Below are 17254 nucleotides of genomic sequence, written 5' to 3'. Positions count from 1 at the left end.
GTTTTGCGTTTGATGAAACTATAAACATATTGGTTTTTACAGAATATGCCAGAAACAAATTAATAATATTGTTATGGTATAAAGAAGAGAACACTTGAAATACACATTTTTCAGTTCTTCCTAGAAGTTAGCAACTAGGAATCCTAACTTACTCCCACACTTCCCCAAGTAAAGAAACACAAAGAGAAACAAAGAAATTAAAGAACAAAAAACCAGGAAGGCCAGTTAAGGGAATGTGGGCATTGGAAGTGAATAGGAAAATAGAAAAAAAATTCTTCTCTTAACATCCTTCTGTCCTTTCCACACTGAGTTTTCTGATCTCCTACCTATCCCTGGCTTTTTTGTAATCTCTCTTGTTCTCTTTAAAATCATCAAAATATCCGTTGGATATAAGGCAATTCCAGAGAGCTATGCAGACCCATCTTAGCACAAGTAGTTTTGGAGCCAAAGTATGGCCAATTGGATTCTAGGTGTGTTGGTATAACAGGGCACATTATAGTCTTGAAGGAGAGATAACAACAATAATTTTAATTAAATAATAATTTTCAATCAAAAGAGAGACCATGTACACACACACACACACACACACACACACACACACACACACACAGTGTTTACAGTGAGTATAAAGTAGCTTTCAGGGTTTTTTTTTTTTTTTTTTTAGACAACTTGTCTGTCCTTAGTTTCACTTCTGTTATTTTAATGCCTTAGAGTCTGTTAACCAGTGACTAAGGAATAAAAACACTTTTTTTTTAGATTATTGCAAAGAAGAATTCATTTTTTTAAATGTTTATTTATTTTTGAGAGAGAGAAAGAAGAGAGACAGAGAGCAAGCAGGGGAGGGGCAGAAAGAGAGGGAGACACAGAACCTGATGCAGGCTCCAGGATCTGAGCTGTCAGCACAGAGCCTGACACAGGGCTGGAACTTGAGAACCATGAGATCATGATCTGAGCCAAAGTTGGATGCTTAACCAACTGAACCATCCTGGTGCCCCAGAAATAAAAAACTTTTGATGGTGACTTAAAATTTGTTAAGAAGTTCAAATATAACATTTGGAAGTCATCTGAACTTCAGCTTTCTGTTGTGATGCATGTTATAAATAACGGGGGAAGCATAACATTTGTCAGAGCTTTCCAGGTTAAAGTAATAATTTGGAATTGTCTACTCATTCTACTAGTCCAATGCACTTCACCCATCTAAATACTAAGACAATATAAAGTGTTTCATTAAAATTTACATATAATGCAGAGTGAAGAGATACTATACTAAAATTAATCAGTTTGTTGTATCAGGTCAATAAAAATTTCTGAATATGAACAAAGTGGAAATAAGGTAACTCCTTGATAGTAGTTACAACACCTACGCTAAATTATGAAAATGATGATCCAAATGTCAACAGTACCTGTAAGCTGTCAATGTTACCAAACCTGCAGCTATGCAGTTACATTCTGGACCTGCAACTAGCCAAACAGAAGAGTGGACATAGCCACTTGCTCATCGTGTCTGACAGGCACCACAGACTTCCACAGGTTTTCAGGGCATGCCCTAAGTCAGAGATCAAAATAAAGGCAAGCCCTCCAATGCCCTTTAAAATTTTTCACACAGAACTATTTAGAGACAAATATTTTTAAATTAGTGTAGCCAAGGTCACAAGGAAATAATAAAATAGCTGGGGTGGAGAAAAGAATGCCAAAATGGTAGAATACAGACAAATATCTGTTATCTTGGGTTTTACCATGGTGCACACAACTGTGAAGTGTGTATATGACTTTTAGAATGACTCTTTTTTTTTTAATGAGTCAGATAATTTAATAAGTAAACATATTATTGAGACATACAGTGGACAATTGGATTCTAACTTTTATATGACAAAACTTTACAGAATTTTCATTAAAAAAATGAATTTACATATAGCCTCACCATGAGAACTATTAATTTTTTTTTTTTTAAATTTTTTTTTAACGTTTATTTATTTTTGGGACAGAGAGAGACAGAGCATGAACGGGGGAGGGGCAGAGAGAGAGGGAGACACAGAATCGGAAACAGGCTCCAGGCTCTGAGCCATCAGCCCAGAGCCTGACGCGGGGCTCGAACTCACGGACCGCGAGATCGTGACCTGGCTGAAGTCGGACGCTTAACCGACTGCGCCACCCAGGCGCCCCGAGAACTATTAATTTTACTGTCCCTTTAAACATTCATATATGTCTCTGAATTGGCATTATAATAATTATCCTTGATTTATTATTATTTTTAATATGAAATTTATTGTCAAATTGGTTTCCACACAACACCCAGTCAGTGCTCATCCCAACAGGTGCCCTCCTCAATGCCCGTCACCCACTTTCCCCTCCCTCCTACCCCCATCAACCCTCAGTTTATTCTCAGTTTTTAAGGGGAGGGGAAGGGAAAAAAAAATAGAATGACTCTTAGGTATACAAAATCAGGTAAAGTAAGGAAAATAAAACCCTAACACCTCTCATAGGCCCTTTTTACAGATTCATAATTACAGAATATACATATATAGTTCTTCTAATGTCTTCCTGACTAGGAGACACCTCTTTACAGGGGACATAACCTTTCACTACCTGACTGGTAAGAACTATGATGTTAAGGAATGGGCTTACCTGGTGCTGACTTGAACAAAAGCAATGGTATTGTTGGAACATAAGAAGCCACCAGGTAATGTGACTGCTGCTAACACTGCTTATCCAATTACAGAACGAGCTTTTTGGATGAGAGTTAATGAGACAGACAGACCACAAAAAAGCCCAGGGGGACATAGGAAGAACAGGAACAAAGTATGAAAAAAGTAAAAGCAAAGTAAAAGAAAAGAAGTTGCTTCAAATTTTACATTATTTCAATATTTATATTATTTCATTTCCTTCCAGTGGCTGATTCCACATCTGGGACAAGAAAGCACACAGTAAGCATGCAACACCTCAATATACCAGGGAGTAAGGGAGCACCATGAAGCTGTACTTTCAGAGTCAGGAGCCCATCTGAAGAGATTACCCAGACAAAGAGGGCACAAATTGGTTATTAAAAAAATAACCACTATAATAAGTTGAAACTCATTAAATATGTTCAAACCAACAAAAACAATAATTTTTTAAAAATCTTATTGATCACTTTTTAAAATGTGAGGGAACCAACTCAATCTGAAAACTGATTTAAAAAAAGAGAAAGAATTAAGCATATCCTGCCTTTCCTTTAGGAACTTCAGAGTAACAAAACAGTTGATGAAAATTTTCTATTTAGTGTTTCAGCAAACAATCATGAATTTGTAATCCTTAAGGAAAAAACTGGTCATGGCAACAATTCCCAATGATGTTAAAACCACCAGATGAAAAGTTTATGATAAAGTTTTAAAGACTGGATTGAGCCAGTAACACTTGAATTCAATTTTCAATCTTAACATCACAAAAAAAGACAACCAAACCCTATGTACCTCCTGATGGCAGCAAGCAAAATTAAAATAAAACCAAGCCTGAAACTGATAAAGTTACTTTATTAATCACAAATTTATAGGAAGCACAAGGAATGGAAGAGAATAGTAAATGACACTAAGAGGAAGCAATTTGAAAAATGCAGAAAGCGAGAATACATAGAGAACAATCAACCTGATTTATTCAATAAATAAATAAAAGAGGGGACCCTAGAGGAAAAAAAGAAAAAACTAAGAGACATATCAACAAAATGCAACATACAGACCTTGGCTGAATCCTGATTTGAACAAACTATCTAAAAAGCTTTTATGAGAATTCTGAACATTGACTAGATATTTGATAAAAGTGAGAAATTATTGTTAATTTCTTCCAGATCTGATGATGGTATCACGGTTATTTTTTTAAAAAATCAGTCCTTATCTGATCTGTGTATGGATGAAATGATCTAATGTCTGGAATTCACTTCAAAATAATATATCCAAAGGTAGTGGGGAATTGAGAGGTACAGATAAAAACAAGTTTGGCCATGAGCTCATAATTGTTGAAGCTGGCCAACATGTCAGTCAAGATTTGTTTTACTATTCTATTTTGATATATGCCCGAAATGCCCAAAATGAAAAGTTAAAAAAAAAAAAAGTGACTTAGACTGTTTATGTGTACAAAAGTACTTTGGTTTACCCTGATGACAAACAGCATAGCTTACAGCTATCAATTTAATACATAATACAATAAATGCTTTAACAGATAAGGCATGTAATGAAGAAAATATGCGGGCCACAGGTCATCTCAAGGTTAATAAATTTCACATCGAAAAATGTTTGGCAGACAAAGAAATTATAACCAAATGTTCAAAGCACTGTACAAATGGCTTTATAGCACTGACTCTAATATATAAACTGCTTATAAAGAAGGAGAAAATGTCTGGAAAAAAGGTAAGGTAAATAATGAAACCATGATAAAAAAAAAAAAAAGACTGACTAGGATTATTCTCCCTAGAAAATGTAAAACTGCTTTTCTCATAAGTAGATCAAATACAAGTTTATTGAAATCTACTTTGTAATACTTTTTAAATGAAATTAAGAAAACTAGTCCAAGAAATTAGTAAAACTAGTCTTTCAGAGTTCAGTAAAGGAAAAGATTATTGACTTAGACTTCTCTCTTCAAAGAGAAAGTTTACTCAATTAGCATTTGTTTTGATCAAAAGCAGAAGTAATAAAGTGTCAAACCACTCCAAGATTAGAAAGCAAGAGACTTGTGGAAGGTAGGTCAGAAGAGAAACAAAAGAACCAGTAATGTTCCAAATTCAGAGAAGAGGGCAGATTTTTAAAAGTGTTCCACAAATAGCAAAAAGAATATAATGTTCAGAATGATGCCCTTAAAATTCTGCAAGACTCAAAGAATCTTCAGAATAATTTTAGAAAGGTAAAATTACACTTAAAGGATCTTTGGTGTTAATGTACTTTACAATATTCTGATCATTTCTAAATAGGTGGTTAATTGTTATTTTTCGTAACTTGTATCTAATCAACTGAGGTTCTCTTTGACATTTACTGAATTGTAAAAAGATAATTAAATCAATCATTCTGTTCAAAGTATGTATTACTCTTAAAAACTAAACTGTAAACTGGTACTTTACTTGATGTTTAATTTTCCCTATCATCTCTGGCTTGAGTAACTTATGATAAGGTAGTTCTCATTAATCAACTAAGTGAATAAATCTGTTACCAATGGCTTACTATGAATCAGGCACCATTTAGGAGCTATGAACACAAAGATGAGAAACAATGTCAAAGACCTGGAGAAAAAGAAGGTTGATGGCATGTGGCCCCTAAGAGGGTAGCAGGGATTGGATCAGAGAGCAGATGCAATTAGCCCTCAACAGGCTGAGAAGGGAAGAATGGGTACACATGCAGTCATAGGCAGAAATTAGAGGGAACAGAAGTGAAGAAGGTTTTGATTGTTGGATTCCATCATTCAGAAAACCAGAAGTTGGATGCAGAGTGAAAATGCTTCAGAGTCAATTTAGAATGTTACCATCTTTATAACTGATCCTTAAACAGCTGGCTGAGGTATTTTATTTGTAATAAGAATGGATATTTAGATTCTGAAATAATTCTGCTTCTTGGTATATAAATGGACACAAGTTTTTTATTTGCTGAAATCAGCTTATATCTTTTTGCCTGCAAACCTAGAGCTAGGTATCTCTTGCTGGTTATGTTTTTTAATAAGGGGGATGATGTCTTCCACTCTTCTGGTTTTTATGAGTGGGATTTTCCCCTGACACTCGTGACCTCTTGCCAACCCCCCTGCCCCGCCCCTACTCCTCTCCTACAGAAATGGGACTTCCCAGTTGGTGAAGCACAACCATTAGTCCACCTCTTGGTTGGGTCAAGTGAATCTACTAAAGTCCTGAGCAAGGGGCTTGCTGTCTTTCTTCTTCCTTCTCTGCTCTGGACAGTGAGGCAGTGACCTGGGTATTTGCTCGGCAATCAGCCTTTCCCTTTAGTGGCCTGTTTCAAGATGGAAGTTGGAGGCCGGGGAGCCCATCTGGCTCTTATATCTAAATCATATTCTCCAGTATCAGCTTCTCATCTGCTGACTCTTTTGCATTATTCTTTGAAAACCTGAAACTTGGGCAGAGAAGGGTGTTATTCATTGATTCCCTATCCTCAGAGATTCAAATAGTATTATTCTTTCTTTACTTTGTTTAGGTTTAGATACTGATGGGGTGAGACAGTCACTTCTTTTCTCTCTTCTCTAATATTGAATATGACTATTAAGCAATTTTGCAACAATGTGTGTATACCCTGTCCCAGGCATGAGTATGAATTTTAGTAAACTCTCCAAAAATTTTCAGAGAAAGATTTTCCCTATGGAAAGTTAAACACTTGATGAGTGTTCAATTAAATGGGCGGTGCTGATTTAATGATATAAGTGTCAAGTAGCTTAGCCACGAGGTCAGAGTTCTTCATGCACAGATAAGTGCAACTAACTCAATGAAATACAAAGATCTAGTTAAAAATCACAAAATAGTATTACCAGAAAAATGTTGGAAAAAAATATACAATAACAAATTAGGGTAGCCTTCACATGTCAGTGGAAATATATTTTCCTTAGGTAACTGTAAAGAAATGATGATAATTTAAAAGAAAATAATAGATGAGTAGTCAAATGAACAGAATTACAGCTGGTTTTCATATTTTCCTCCCATATAACTCACTGGATTTTAATTTTAAAGGGGAGAAAAATCTCAAGTGTTCCAAGAAGGTATTGTTTTCAAAATAAATGGATATAAAATCTTATGAAAATAACAGACCTATTTTGGCATGTAACTTTTTTTTTTTTTTTGCTACCTAATGTTAAGATAGTTTTCACCAAAATACCTACCCTCACAACACACTACCAACCAACCAATAACAAACAAAAGAGAAGCATGCACCACAGATACAGATACTAAGAAAGTTTCAGGAGTATCCTCCAGCGAATGCCTTGATTTTAAAAATATTCCAGAGTATAAAGAACATTAGGTGGACACACTCAAGTTTATTGTCCTGGTTCCCCATACATTTTTCAATTCTCAGAGAAGAACACAGGATATAGAAGAATATGAGAGCCTTCTAACTTACTTAAGTAAAAATCACAATGATTTCATCTCTTTTATACTGTCAGCTTCTCTATTTAAATTTTAAACTTGGAAATCAGGAACTGCTATCTTTAACAACCTGGAAAGCTGGATAATATTTGCTGAATTTGTGAATGAAAAGCAAATGTATTTTCTATCTGTACATGAGGGAAATATTTTACAGGTATTGAGTACAGAGATTAACAGACTGATTTTAATTTTTTATTCTAGTCTCAGTGTTCCAAATACATATATTTCTGTATCTGTAAATCCAACTTACACTAACTTTATTTTTTTTTTAATGTTTATTTTTGAGAGAGAGACAGAATGTGAGCGGGGGAGGGGAAGAGAGAGAGAGAGAGGGAGACAGAATTTGAAGCAGGCTCCAGGGTCCGAGCTGTCAGCACAGAGCCCAGTGAGGGGCTTGAACCCATGAGCAGAAAGATCATGACCTGAGTTGAAACTGAACACTTAACCAACTGAGCCACCCAGGTGCCCCAACTTACACTAACTTTAAACAGGGCAACAAACGTATAGTTTTCTTTGGTTAGTACAATGAGGTCCTTTAAAATCTTGTTGGTCACAAATGATAACTTGTATGACTGAAATGCAGCAGTCCAAATTCTTTAGAAGAATGTACTATTTAGAATGGAAAAATACCTGTATTTTCCACTGAATTGGTATCTTTAATAAAGTACTATTATACGAAGGCAACGTTTGGTGGCAGTATGTATGCAAGGGTGGGCATGCAGAGCTGGTCAGAAATGATACTGCAGTAAAAGTATATTTGAATGCTTTAACAAAAACCTGAAAATGAAGCTAAGGGAAGAGAAGTTTAAGTTAAACCGAAGGGATAACTTTGCTTATGTATTTATTTTTTTGATAGAAAAGTATACTCAGTGAAAAGAGAAAATCTTTGTAATATTTATTCAGGTGTTCGTTAGGACACTGACATATGGGGAGAGAACTGTTAGACTTACTAGGGTCCGTAGTGAAACAGTATTGCTCCTGCCTCAAAGACAGTCAGCAGAGTCATGCAACAACTAAGTGTCAACTCAGGCCCTATTGGGAACTTACAGACCACAGAATGCCAGGAAAATCTATTTCTAAAGTGATAATTTGCTTTCTTAGTTTAATATCCAAGCAATACACATACTTGAGCAGTGATATACACCAAAGTAAGTGAACTAAAAAAATTGACTTTTCCCTTTAATTTCTAAACATGTATAAGAGACTCAATTCCTACTCTGGAAAGCAGTTTTACTTACTTAATCTCAAAATTAATTATTTTTTTTTTCTAGCAAAAAACAGATACTGTGCTGACTGAAATGTAAAAAGGCTTGTCTGACAGTTCTCCCCAAGTTGTTAATGTACCTACTGTATTTAATATTGCTAACTTATCTACCCATAGTTCATTATAAATGCAATCTTATCTGTCCTCTGAACACACCCAAGCTCACAGTCCATTCTTTTCATTCCAAGACTTCCAAAATAGCCTCCCTTTTTTGTCTCCCAACCCACAACCATGCCATCATCTTAAAACATCACTTCAAGGGGCGCCTGGGTGGCTCAGCCAGCTGAGCATCTGACTCTTAATTTCAGCTCAGGTCATGATTCCAGGATTGTGGGATTTGAGCCTCACATTGAGCTCCATGCTGAGTGTGGATTTTCTCTCCCTCTCTCTCTCTCCCTCTGCCTCTTCCCCCCGCTTCCCTTGTGCTCTCTCTAAAAAAAAAAAAAAAAAAAGTCACTTCAAACACATTACTTACTGTTTGGGACACTTTCAGGGATTTGGAATTTTAATTTCCCAAAACCGATTTGTTCCTCAAAACACCTACAAAATAGCGCCAAGTCTGATCATCCCAGATAAAAGTAGGAGGGTCTCAGTCTGCCAAGTCTTCAAGTTCATTCAGATTCAACAAAAGTCCCTGATAAACAGTATACACACTTGTTTTTGAATGCTCATCATTGATGTAAACACTGGCAGCTACAGAAAATATGTTTCTTAAAAGGCTAACCACTTTTAGAAAATTCTAATTACAACTGCTACCTATTGATTGTAATTCTAACTCCCCAGCTATACAGAACTGATTTTGTTTTGTTTTGTTTTGTTTTAAAACCATTTGAAGAGAACTATTAGATCTGTCCCTAACACTTTCTCCAGGCCTAATATAGTCTGTTCTGACAATCATTTCTCAAAAAGCTTGGCTTTAAGACCAGATGTGATGATGACTCCAAGGCACAGGTATCTGCCCCTCCTATCCTGGAAACTACACTTTTATAATTGTAACTACCATTTCAATGGCTACTTAGAGGCAGCCACATCATAGAGCACCTATAAACAGAATTGAAAATTATCTAAAACATTTAGAATTTATGCATTAGCTCTTAGTAAGCTATTATCTCTTTCTTCTTATTGTAAAATTAAGCCATCCCCATAACTATTCTTCTTCAATTCACACATGTTAACTTTTTTACACCTGAATAAGTATTACAATAATTTTTTTTCATGGAGTACACTTTTCTATCAATAAAAAAATAAATCTATTAGCAAACTTATCCCCTCTGTTTAACTTAAACGTCAAGTTCTCTTTTACATTTCTAACTATGCCTCTTTATTTGTGTATTCTTTTCCAGTAATTCAATTTTTATTGCAGGACTTTAAATTTTTTTCCAGTCATTTTTTTAGGTAAAAAAAAAAATTAGGTAAAATTTACATATAGTGAATGCACATATAGTGTACAATATGATGGGATTTGATAAAGTACATAACTGTGTATCCTCTACCATAATCATGACATATAACACTTCGAAGGTGCCTCTCCATCAGTTCCCACCATCCTCCCACAGGTAATCACCATTCTGGTTCTGTCACCATACATTATTAGCCTGTCCTTGAATTTCACTTAAATGGAATCCCATTTTATGTATTCTGTATTTGGCTTATTTCACTTAAACATGTTTTCGAGACCTATCCACATTGATGGGTAACAACAATAACAAGGATAAGTTGCACCCCCATTGTATGGATATTGTTGCACTGTACGAATGTATTATAATTTCATACATTCTCCTCTTGATGGATAGTTTGGTTGTCCCCAGTTTTGGGCTATTATGAATAAAGCTGTGATGACCACATTGTACAAGTCCACTTGTGCTCTTATTTTTCATTTTTCTTGGGAAAATGCCTAGAAGTGGAATTGGTAGCTCAAGGGGTAGATTTACGTTTAACTTTATAAGAAGCTGTTTCCAAAGTGGCTTTACCATCTTATAGGCTCATCAGCAATGTCTGAGAGCTCCAGTTGTTCTACATCCTTGTCAACATGTAGTATCATCAGTCTCTTTAATTTTAGCTATTCTAGTAGGTCTGAAGTAGTGGCACATTGTGGTTTTTACTTATTTACTCCTGATGACAAATAATGGTGCATACCTTTAATTTGTTATTGGCCATTTATGTATCTTCTTTGTGAAATGCTTGTTCATATATTTATGCACTTGTTCCAGCATATCTTGAAAAGATTTCCTTTCTTCATGGAAATGTTTAGGTGCCTTTGTTAAAAATCAACAGACTGTGATGTGTAGGTCTTTTTATATTTTCTATTTCCTGGATCTATTTATCTATCCTATTATAATACCACACTACCTTCATTCCAGTAGCTTTAAAAAGTCTTTAAATCAAGTAGTGTGAGTATACCAACTTTCTTGTTCTCCTTCAAGATTGTTTTGGCTGTACAAAGTCCTCACCTTTTCTAAACAAATTTTGGAATCATCTTATTGAACTCTGTTTCTTTTTTTTTTTTTTTTTTTTTAATTTTTTTAACGTTTATTTATTTTTGGGACAGAGAGAGACAGAGCTTGAACGGGGGAGGGGCAGAGAGAGAGGGAGACACAGAATCGGAAACAGGCTCCAGGCTCTGAGCCATCAGCTCAGAGCCCGATGCGGGGCTCGAACTCCCGGACCGCGAGATCGTGACCTGGCTGAAGTCGGACGCTTAACCGACTGCGCCACCCAGGCGCCCCTTGAACTCTGTTTCTTAAAAATCCTCTTGCACTAACTAGAGGCTTCCCTCTAGGCTGACCTTAAGACACGCTGGCTATAATTACTCCAGCAATGATGATTCCAAAAGCAAATCAGGAACAAGTTTCAAATGATTTGCTGAAATTCTAGATTTGCCCTGTATGTCATTTCTTTGACTATTAAATCAAGTTCGTGTCCATGAAAAAAATTAGTGTTACATGCTTCTTTTTGAGTATGTTGACTCCATGGATAGTTTTTCTTCTTTTTTAAAAATGTAAAATTCTTTTCAAAGTAAAAATGAATGTTCCTTGAAAATACTCAAATAACACATAATTCTAAAGTAGAAAATTATACTTTTCTGAAATTCTACCTCCCACCCCTTGTCAAGATACATTTGCACATGACAAATTTTACAAACTGTAAATTGTATGTTGTCTTTTTAAAATAAAAGTGAGAAAATAATGAACATATTTTTCTACCAAATATATGAACAGTATCTGTGTGTGTGTCTCCATCTCATCTACTATAGAACAGCTACGTCTCCTTAAAAGCAGCCTCTTCCATTATAAAGAATGAACAATATTTAATGTGTATGTGTTTGGTATAGATATGCCAATTTGTATTCCTAAAAATATGATAGGATAGTTTTCTTTTTAGTACTTTTGCCAAAAAGTATTATCAAGCTTTTTTAACATTTGCCATTCTAGCACAGTTTATGAAAACGAAAACTTAATGCTTTTTTTAATTTGTATTGAATATTGAAGATTTTTAGTATTTTTTCATGTTTTTGATCATTTTAGTTCTTTTGTGAATTTCATGATTTGTGTTTACTCTTCTTTTTTAATAGATTCTTAATGGAGGTTATTAGCTCTTTGCCTAACATCACAAGATAGTGCTTTCAGGTAGGGGATGTCTGGATGTGAACTCTGAATCCAGCTCCACCATTTCCTATCTATGTTACCTAAGGCAATTACTTACCCTCTTCTGTGCCCAATGACGTCATCTATAAAATAAGAATAAAAATATCACCTGCTCCTTGAGGTGCTGTTATAAGGATTAAATCAGATAATCCATGTAAAGCCCTCTGCCTGGTACATAGTACATACTCAATAAATGCTATGTATATAAATAACAACATATGTATGTGTGTATATAAATTCATACACATACAACATACCCAACTTATTATTTTACACAGGCCTTCAAATATTTTGATGATCCCTTTTCTCAAAAAGCACAAACCAAGCTTCAAGATATGTAGTTTTCCATTTTTTGTAAATCAAATATCTCCATTCTTCTAACAACTAATTCTTTTTTTCTGAAATTTATTGACAAATTGGTTTCCATACAACACCCAGTGCTCATCCCAAAAGGTGCCCTCCTCAATACCCATCACCCACCCTCTCCTCCCTCCCACCCCCCATCAACCCTCAGTTTTTCTAACAACTAATTCTAACAACTTATTCTCTAGAAATGCTGAACTGGCCTCAGCTCTGAATCACTGAAAGTTACAAAAGGCAAAAAATAACATAGCTATCCAGTGGCTATAACAAAGTTCAGACAATGTAAATGTGTGAAAAATTCTGAAAGGTAGAGATCTTAAAATAAAACTGAAATTTTCTTGAACAGACTGACTACAGACTTAAGAAAAGCTGTACATTTGTCTTTGTCTCCAAGCTGGTGGTATAGAAGATCCTGAACTCATGTTCTCTCATGGACACACTGAATCTATACCTACATATAGAGTAATTCCTCCTGAAGAATAACTGAGGGCTGACTGAAAAGGCCCTGCACAACAAAGGATAGAGGGACCACACGAGGTGAGAGCAATGAAGATATGGTAACTACAGGAAACCCACCCCCCAAAACTGCAAACTGCAGGGGGGAGGGATAGCACTAAAGGGCCCCTGGACAGATTTGCCCAAGCTGGGCACAACAAAAGAACAGTGGTTTCACAAGAAACTAGACTATAAGTGAGGAAAACCCATTTCTAACCCTAGAGAGTCCACAAAACAGTAAGAAACTGCTACTAAACTCTCTCCAGGGTTGGAGGTGCAAGTGAGAAATATTGTTTATGTTCTCCCTCTACCTTGATAACACAGGCAAGAATTGGGTCCAGGTGCTTTAGCTGGCCTGCCACCTCAATAAATCCTGGGCTTTTTGCCCACACCATCATCAACATCCTTCCAAGGCAGCAACTCCACCTATGACTAACCAGCTCCAGGTGTTCCACCAAGGCAGCCCCAGCCCTTGGCCACGAAATCTCCAGCTATCTTGCTGGAGTGCCCCTTGCCAAGAGTATCCTGGGCCTGTCCCAGCTCCAGCAGTCTCGACAGGGTAGCCCCAGTGCAGAGTACCATGGGATTTGTCAGCTCTCATCCACTTCAGCTCCAGCCATCCCACTGGGGTGTCTCTTGCATGGAGCACGCTGAACTGCTCTGTCCTGACTCCAGCAATCCCACACCAAGGGAGCCCTGGCACAGAACACCCCCGGGACTACCAGACCATGCCCATTATAGTTCCAGCTAGTTAAGCCACCAGGCAACACCATGTATGTAGGGGGCATTCCTAAATATGTCTGAGAGAGGTATCAGTTTTACCTAATTCATAGAAAGAAACATAGAAAGTAAAACAAAATGAAGAGATAGAGGAATATGCTCCAAATGAAAGAACAAGGCAAAACTTCAGAAAAATAACTAAACAAAACAGAAATAAGCAATCTACTTGATAAAGAGTCCAACATAATGGTTATAAAGAGGCCCACTGAACTTGAGAGAAGAGTGGATGAGCTCAGTGAGAACTTCAACAGAGATGGAAAATATAAAAATTAACCAATTAGACCAAAGGAATACAGTTAAGTGAGATTAAAAATACACTGGAACAAACCAACAGTAGAGCATGCAAAAGGAGGGATGAGCAATCTGTAAGACAGGGTAACAGAAAGTACTGAGGTTGACCAGCTAAAAGAAGCAGGATAATAAAAAATAAGACTAGGTGTGGAATCTCTGAAACATCATCAGGTGTAATAACATTTACGTTATAGGAGTCTCAGAAGGAGAAGAGAGAAGAGGTAGAAAACCTCTTTGAAGAAATAATACCTGAAAACTTTGCTAACCTGGGGAAGGAAACAGACATCCTGGCCCAGAAAGTATAAAAAGTCCCAAACAAGATGAACCCAAAGAGGTCCACACCAAGACACATAATAGTTAAAATGCTGAAAATTAGGGTGCCTGGGTGGCTCAGTTGTTAAGCATCTGACTTCGGTTTAGGTCATGATCTCATGGCTTATGAGTTTGAGTCCTGCATCAGGTGAACTCAAGCCTCCCTTTGGGTAAGCTTGTGCCCCGCTTCAGGTGAGCACCAGCCCTGTGTTGGGGGAGCATGAGCCCCGCTTCTTTCTCTCTCTCTCCCTCATTCACTTGCCCCTCCCTCTCTCTCAAAATAAAATAAATAAAATGTTGAAAATTAAAGATAGAGAATCTTAAAAGCAGCATAAGAAAAGCAAAGAGTTGTGTACAAGGGATACCACATAAGGCTATCAACTGATTTTTCAGCAGAACCTCTGCAGGCCAGAAGGGAGTGGCATGATACATTCAAAGTGCTGAAAGAAAAAAAACCCTACAATCAAGAATACTCTACCTAGCAAAATTATCATCCAGAAATAAAGGAGAGAGAAAGAGGTTCCAAGACAAACAAAAGTTATGGGGTCCATCACCATTAAACTAGACTTACAAGAAATGATAAAGGGACTCAAGCAGAAAAGGAAATAATTTGAACTAAATTATGGAAGAAAATGATTTTACTGGTAAAAGCAAACATATAGTAAAGATAGTACTCAATTACTTACAAAGTTATATGAAGATTAAAAGACAAAAGTAGCAAAATTAATTATACCTAAAAAATCAGTCAAGGGATTCACAAAATAAAAAGATGTAAAATATAACATATACATAAAATGTATAAGTGGAGAGTAAAAGTACAGTGCTTTTAGAATGTATTCATACTTAAGTGACCATCAATGTAAAATATATTGCTATATACTTAAAATGTTGTATCTGAAAAAAATGCCATTTTTTAACTTTATGGTAACCACAAACCAAAAACATGATACAAAAAAAAAAAAAAGAAATTGAAGTATAACACTACAGAAAGCTGTCAATCATAAGAAAGCAAGGAGGAACAGAGAAGAACTACAAAAACAACCAGAAAACAGTGAACAAAATGACAATAAGTACATTACTATCATTATTTTAAGTGTAAATGGTCTAGAAAACTTCCAGGGAAGATGGTGGAATAGGAGGATCCTGGGCTTACCTCGAACCAGAGATACAATTAGATAAACACACATCAGTGTAGATAAACAGAAAATATGAGTAGAAGACTGGCATAACAGACTCTCCACAGGTAAATGTAGAGAAAGGGCCACATTTAATAGGGTAGGCAGCAAGGGTGGAAATGAAATGGGGTCAGGAGGCAAATGAACCTATGGGACTGTCCACAGGAAGGAGGGATATTGTGGGCATGGAGAGGTGAGAAGAGTAGATTGGGCTGGGATTCCCAGGCACAGAGGGCATGTACTAGGAAGACAAATCTCCATAAAATTTGGCTTTCAAGGCCAGAGTTGCCTGACTTACAGAGTTCTTAACAATCAATGGGGCTTAACACCTGGACTTTTAAAACCTGGCTGGCTTGGCACTGGAAGAGCAGGGAGGGTGAGAGGAAACTGAATCCCCACCCTTAAAGAGACAGCACAACAAACAGCACTGGTGAGATATAGCATAGAAGAAGCAATTTGAAAATGCCTGGGATATATGGGAAGGAGATTTATTTAATGATCTCAAAGCCTGTGCTGCAGGAGCAGAGATCTTTGGAACCTTCTCAATCACAAAAGAGCTGGCAGGCACCATCTTCCTCCCCATATCCCAACCTAGATACATGGACACCTACAGAAGCAGCACAGTGCCAACCCTCTCCACCTAGCTTGGTAACAGCACATGAGGCATTCTTCTGTGGACAAACCAGCAGGCCTCAGCAGTTTTCCCAAGTGCCTATAGATCCCTTCCCACAAGGACCAGCCAGACAGAAAATCAACAAGGAAACAGTGGCTTTAAATGACACATTGGACTAGATGGATCTAACAGATATATTCAGAACATTCCATCCTAAAACAGCAGAATATACATCCTTTTCAAGTGGTCATGGAACATTCTCCAGAAGAGATCATATGTTAAGCCACAAAACAAGTCACAACAAATTTGAAAAGCCTAACGTCATACCGTGCATCTTTTCTACCAATGCTATGAAACTCGACAGAAATCAACCACAAGAAAAAATCTGGAAAGAATACAAATCCATGGAGGTTAAATAACATTCTACTAAACAATGAGTGGGTCAACCAAGAAATCAGAGAGGAAGTCAAAAAATATATGGAGATAAATGAAAGCAGTCTAAAACCTTTGAGATGCTGTAAAAACTGTAATAAAGAGTGAAGTTTATAGCAATAAAGGCCTACGTCAAGAAGAAAAATCTCAAATAATCAATCTAAACTTACACCTAAAGAAGGTAAAAAAGAATAACAAACTAAACCCCAAACCAGCAGAAAGAAGGAAATAAATGAAGATTAGAGCAGATATATATGAAATAGAGAGTAAAAACACAACAGAACAGATCAATGAAACCTGAGGCTGGTTCTTTGAAATGATCAAGAAAATTGGTAATCCTTTATCTACCCCCTTATCACAGATAAGGAAATAGACAAGGATGTCTACTCTTACCATCTTTATTCCAGAGAGTATACCCACTTATCGTCAGTGTTTTCCTGGCACTAAAAAGAGCAGAAGGGCCCCGGGATTTGCTGCTTTTCCATCATGGCAGGACTCTCTTTTCAGCCTTTGTGACACTTGCAGACCCAGCTCTGTTAACTGGTGGGTGGTGAGCATGTGTGTGCACACATGGTCTCTTCCTCTACTCCATTTCTCCCTGATCCTTGCCAGAGAGCCCTGTCACTGCCAAGCCCTGCCGCCTCAAACCCCAACTTGTGACCCAAGTGCAACGCGGATCAGAAGCTGGGGAGCTCAAGTGACCCTTCTCTATGGATCTTCCCTGGGCTGGGGCCAGCGGTGCTTACAAGGAAGGGGACCAGGGTAGCAACTTGCCTGGGACCCTAC

The 17254-nt window shown here is 36.9% G+C and overlaps 1 protein-coding gene across 2 annotated transcripts in view; it reads right to left on the bottom strand.

The window, feature by feature from the left end:
• The window catches only part of EXOC2 (exocyst complex component 2), a 277442-nt gene that overhangs the window by 44642 nt on the left and 215546 nt on the right, over window positions 1-17254 (bottom strand). The gene's annotated exons all lie outside the window — the stretch shown is intronic.

Source organism: Prionailurus bengalensis, chromosome B2 (assembly GCF_016509475.1).
Source record: "Prionailurus bengalensis isolate Pbe53 chromosome B2, Fcat_Pben_1.1_paternal_pri, whole genome shotgun sequence".
Classification (NCBI taxonomy): Eukaryota; Metazoa; Chordata; class Mammalia; order Carnivora; family Felidae; genus Prionailurus; species Prionailurus bengalensis.
This window is presented reverse-complemented; position numbering and strand designations above follow the sequence as displayed.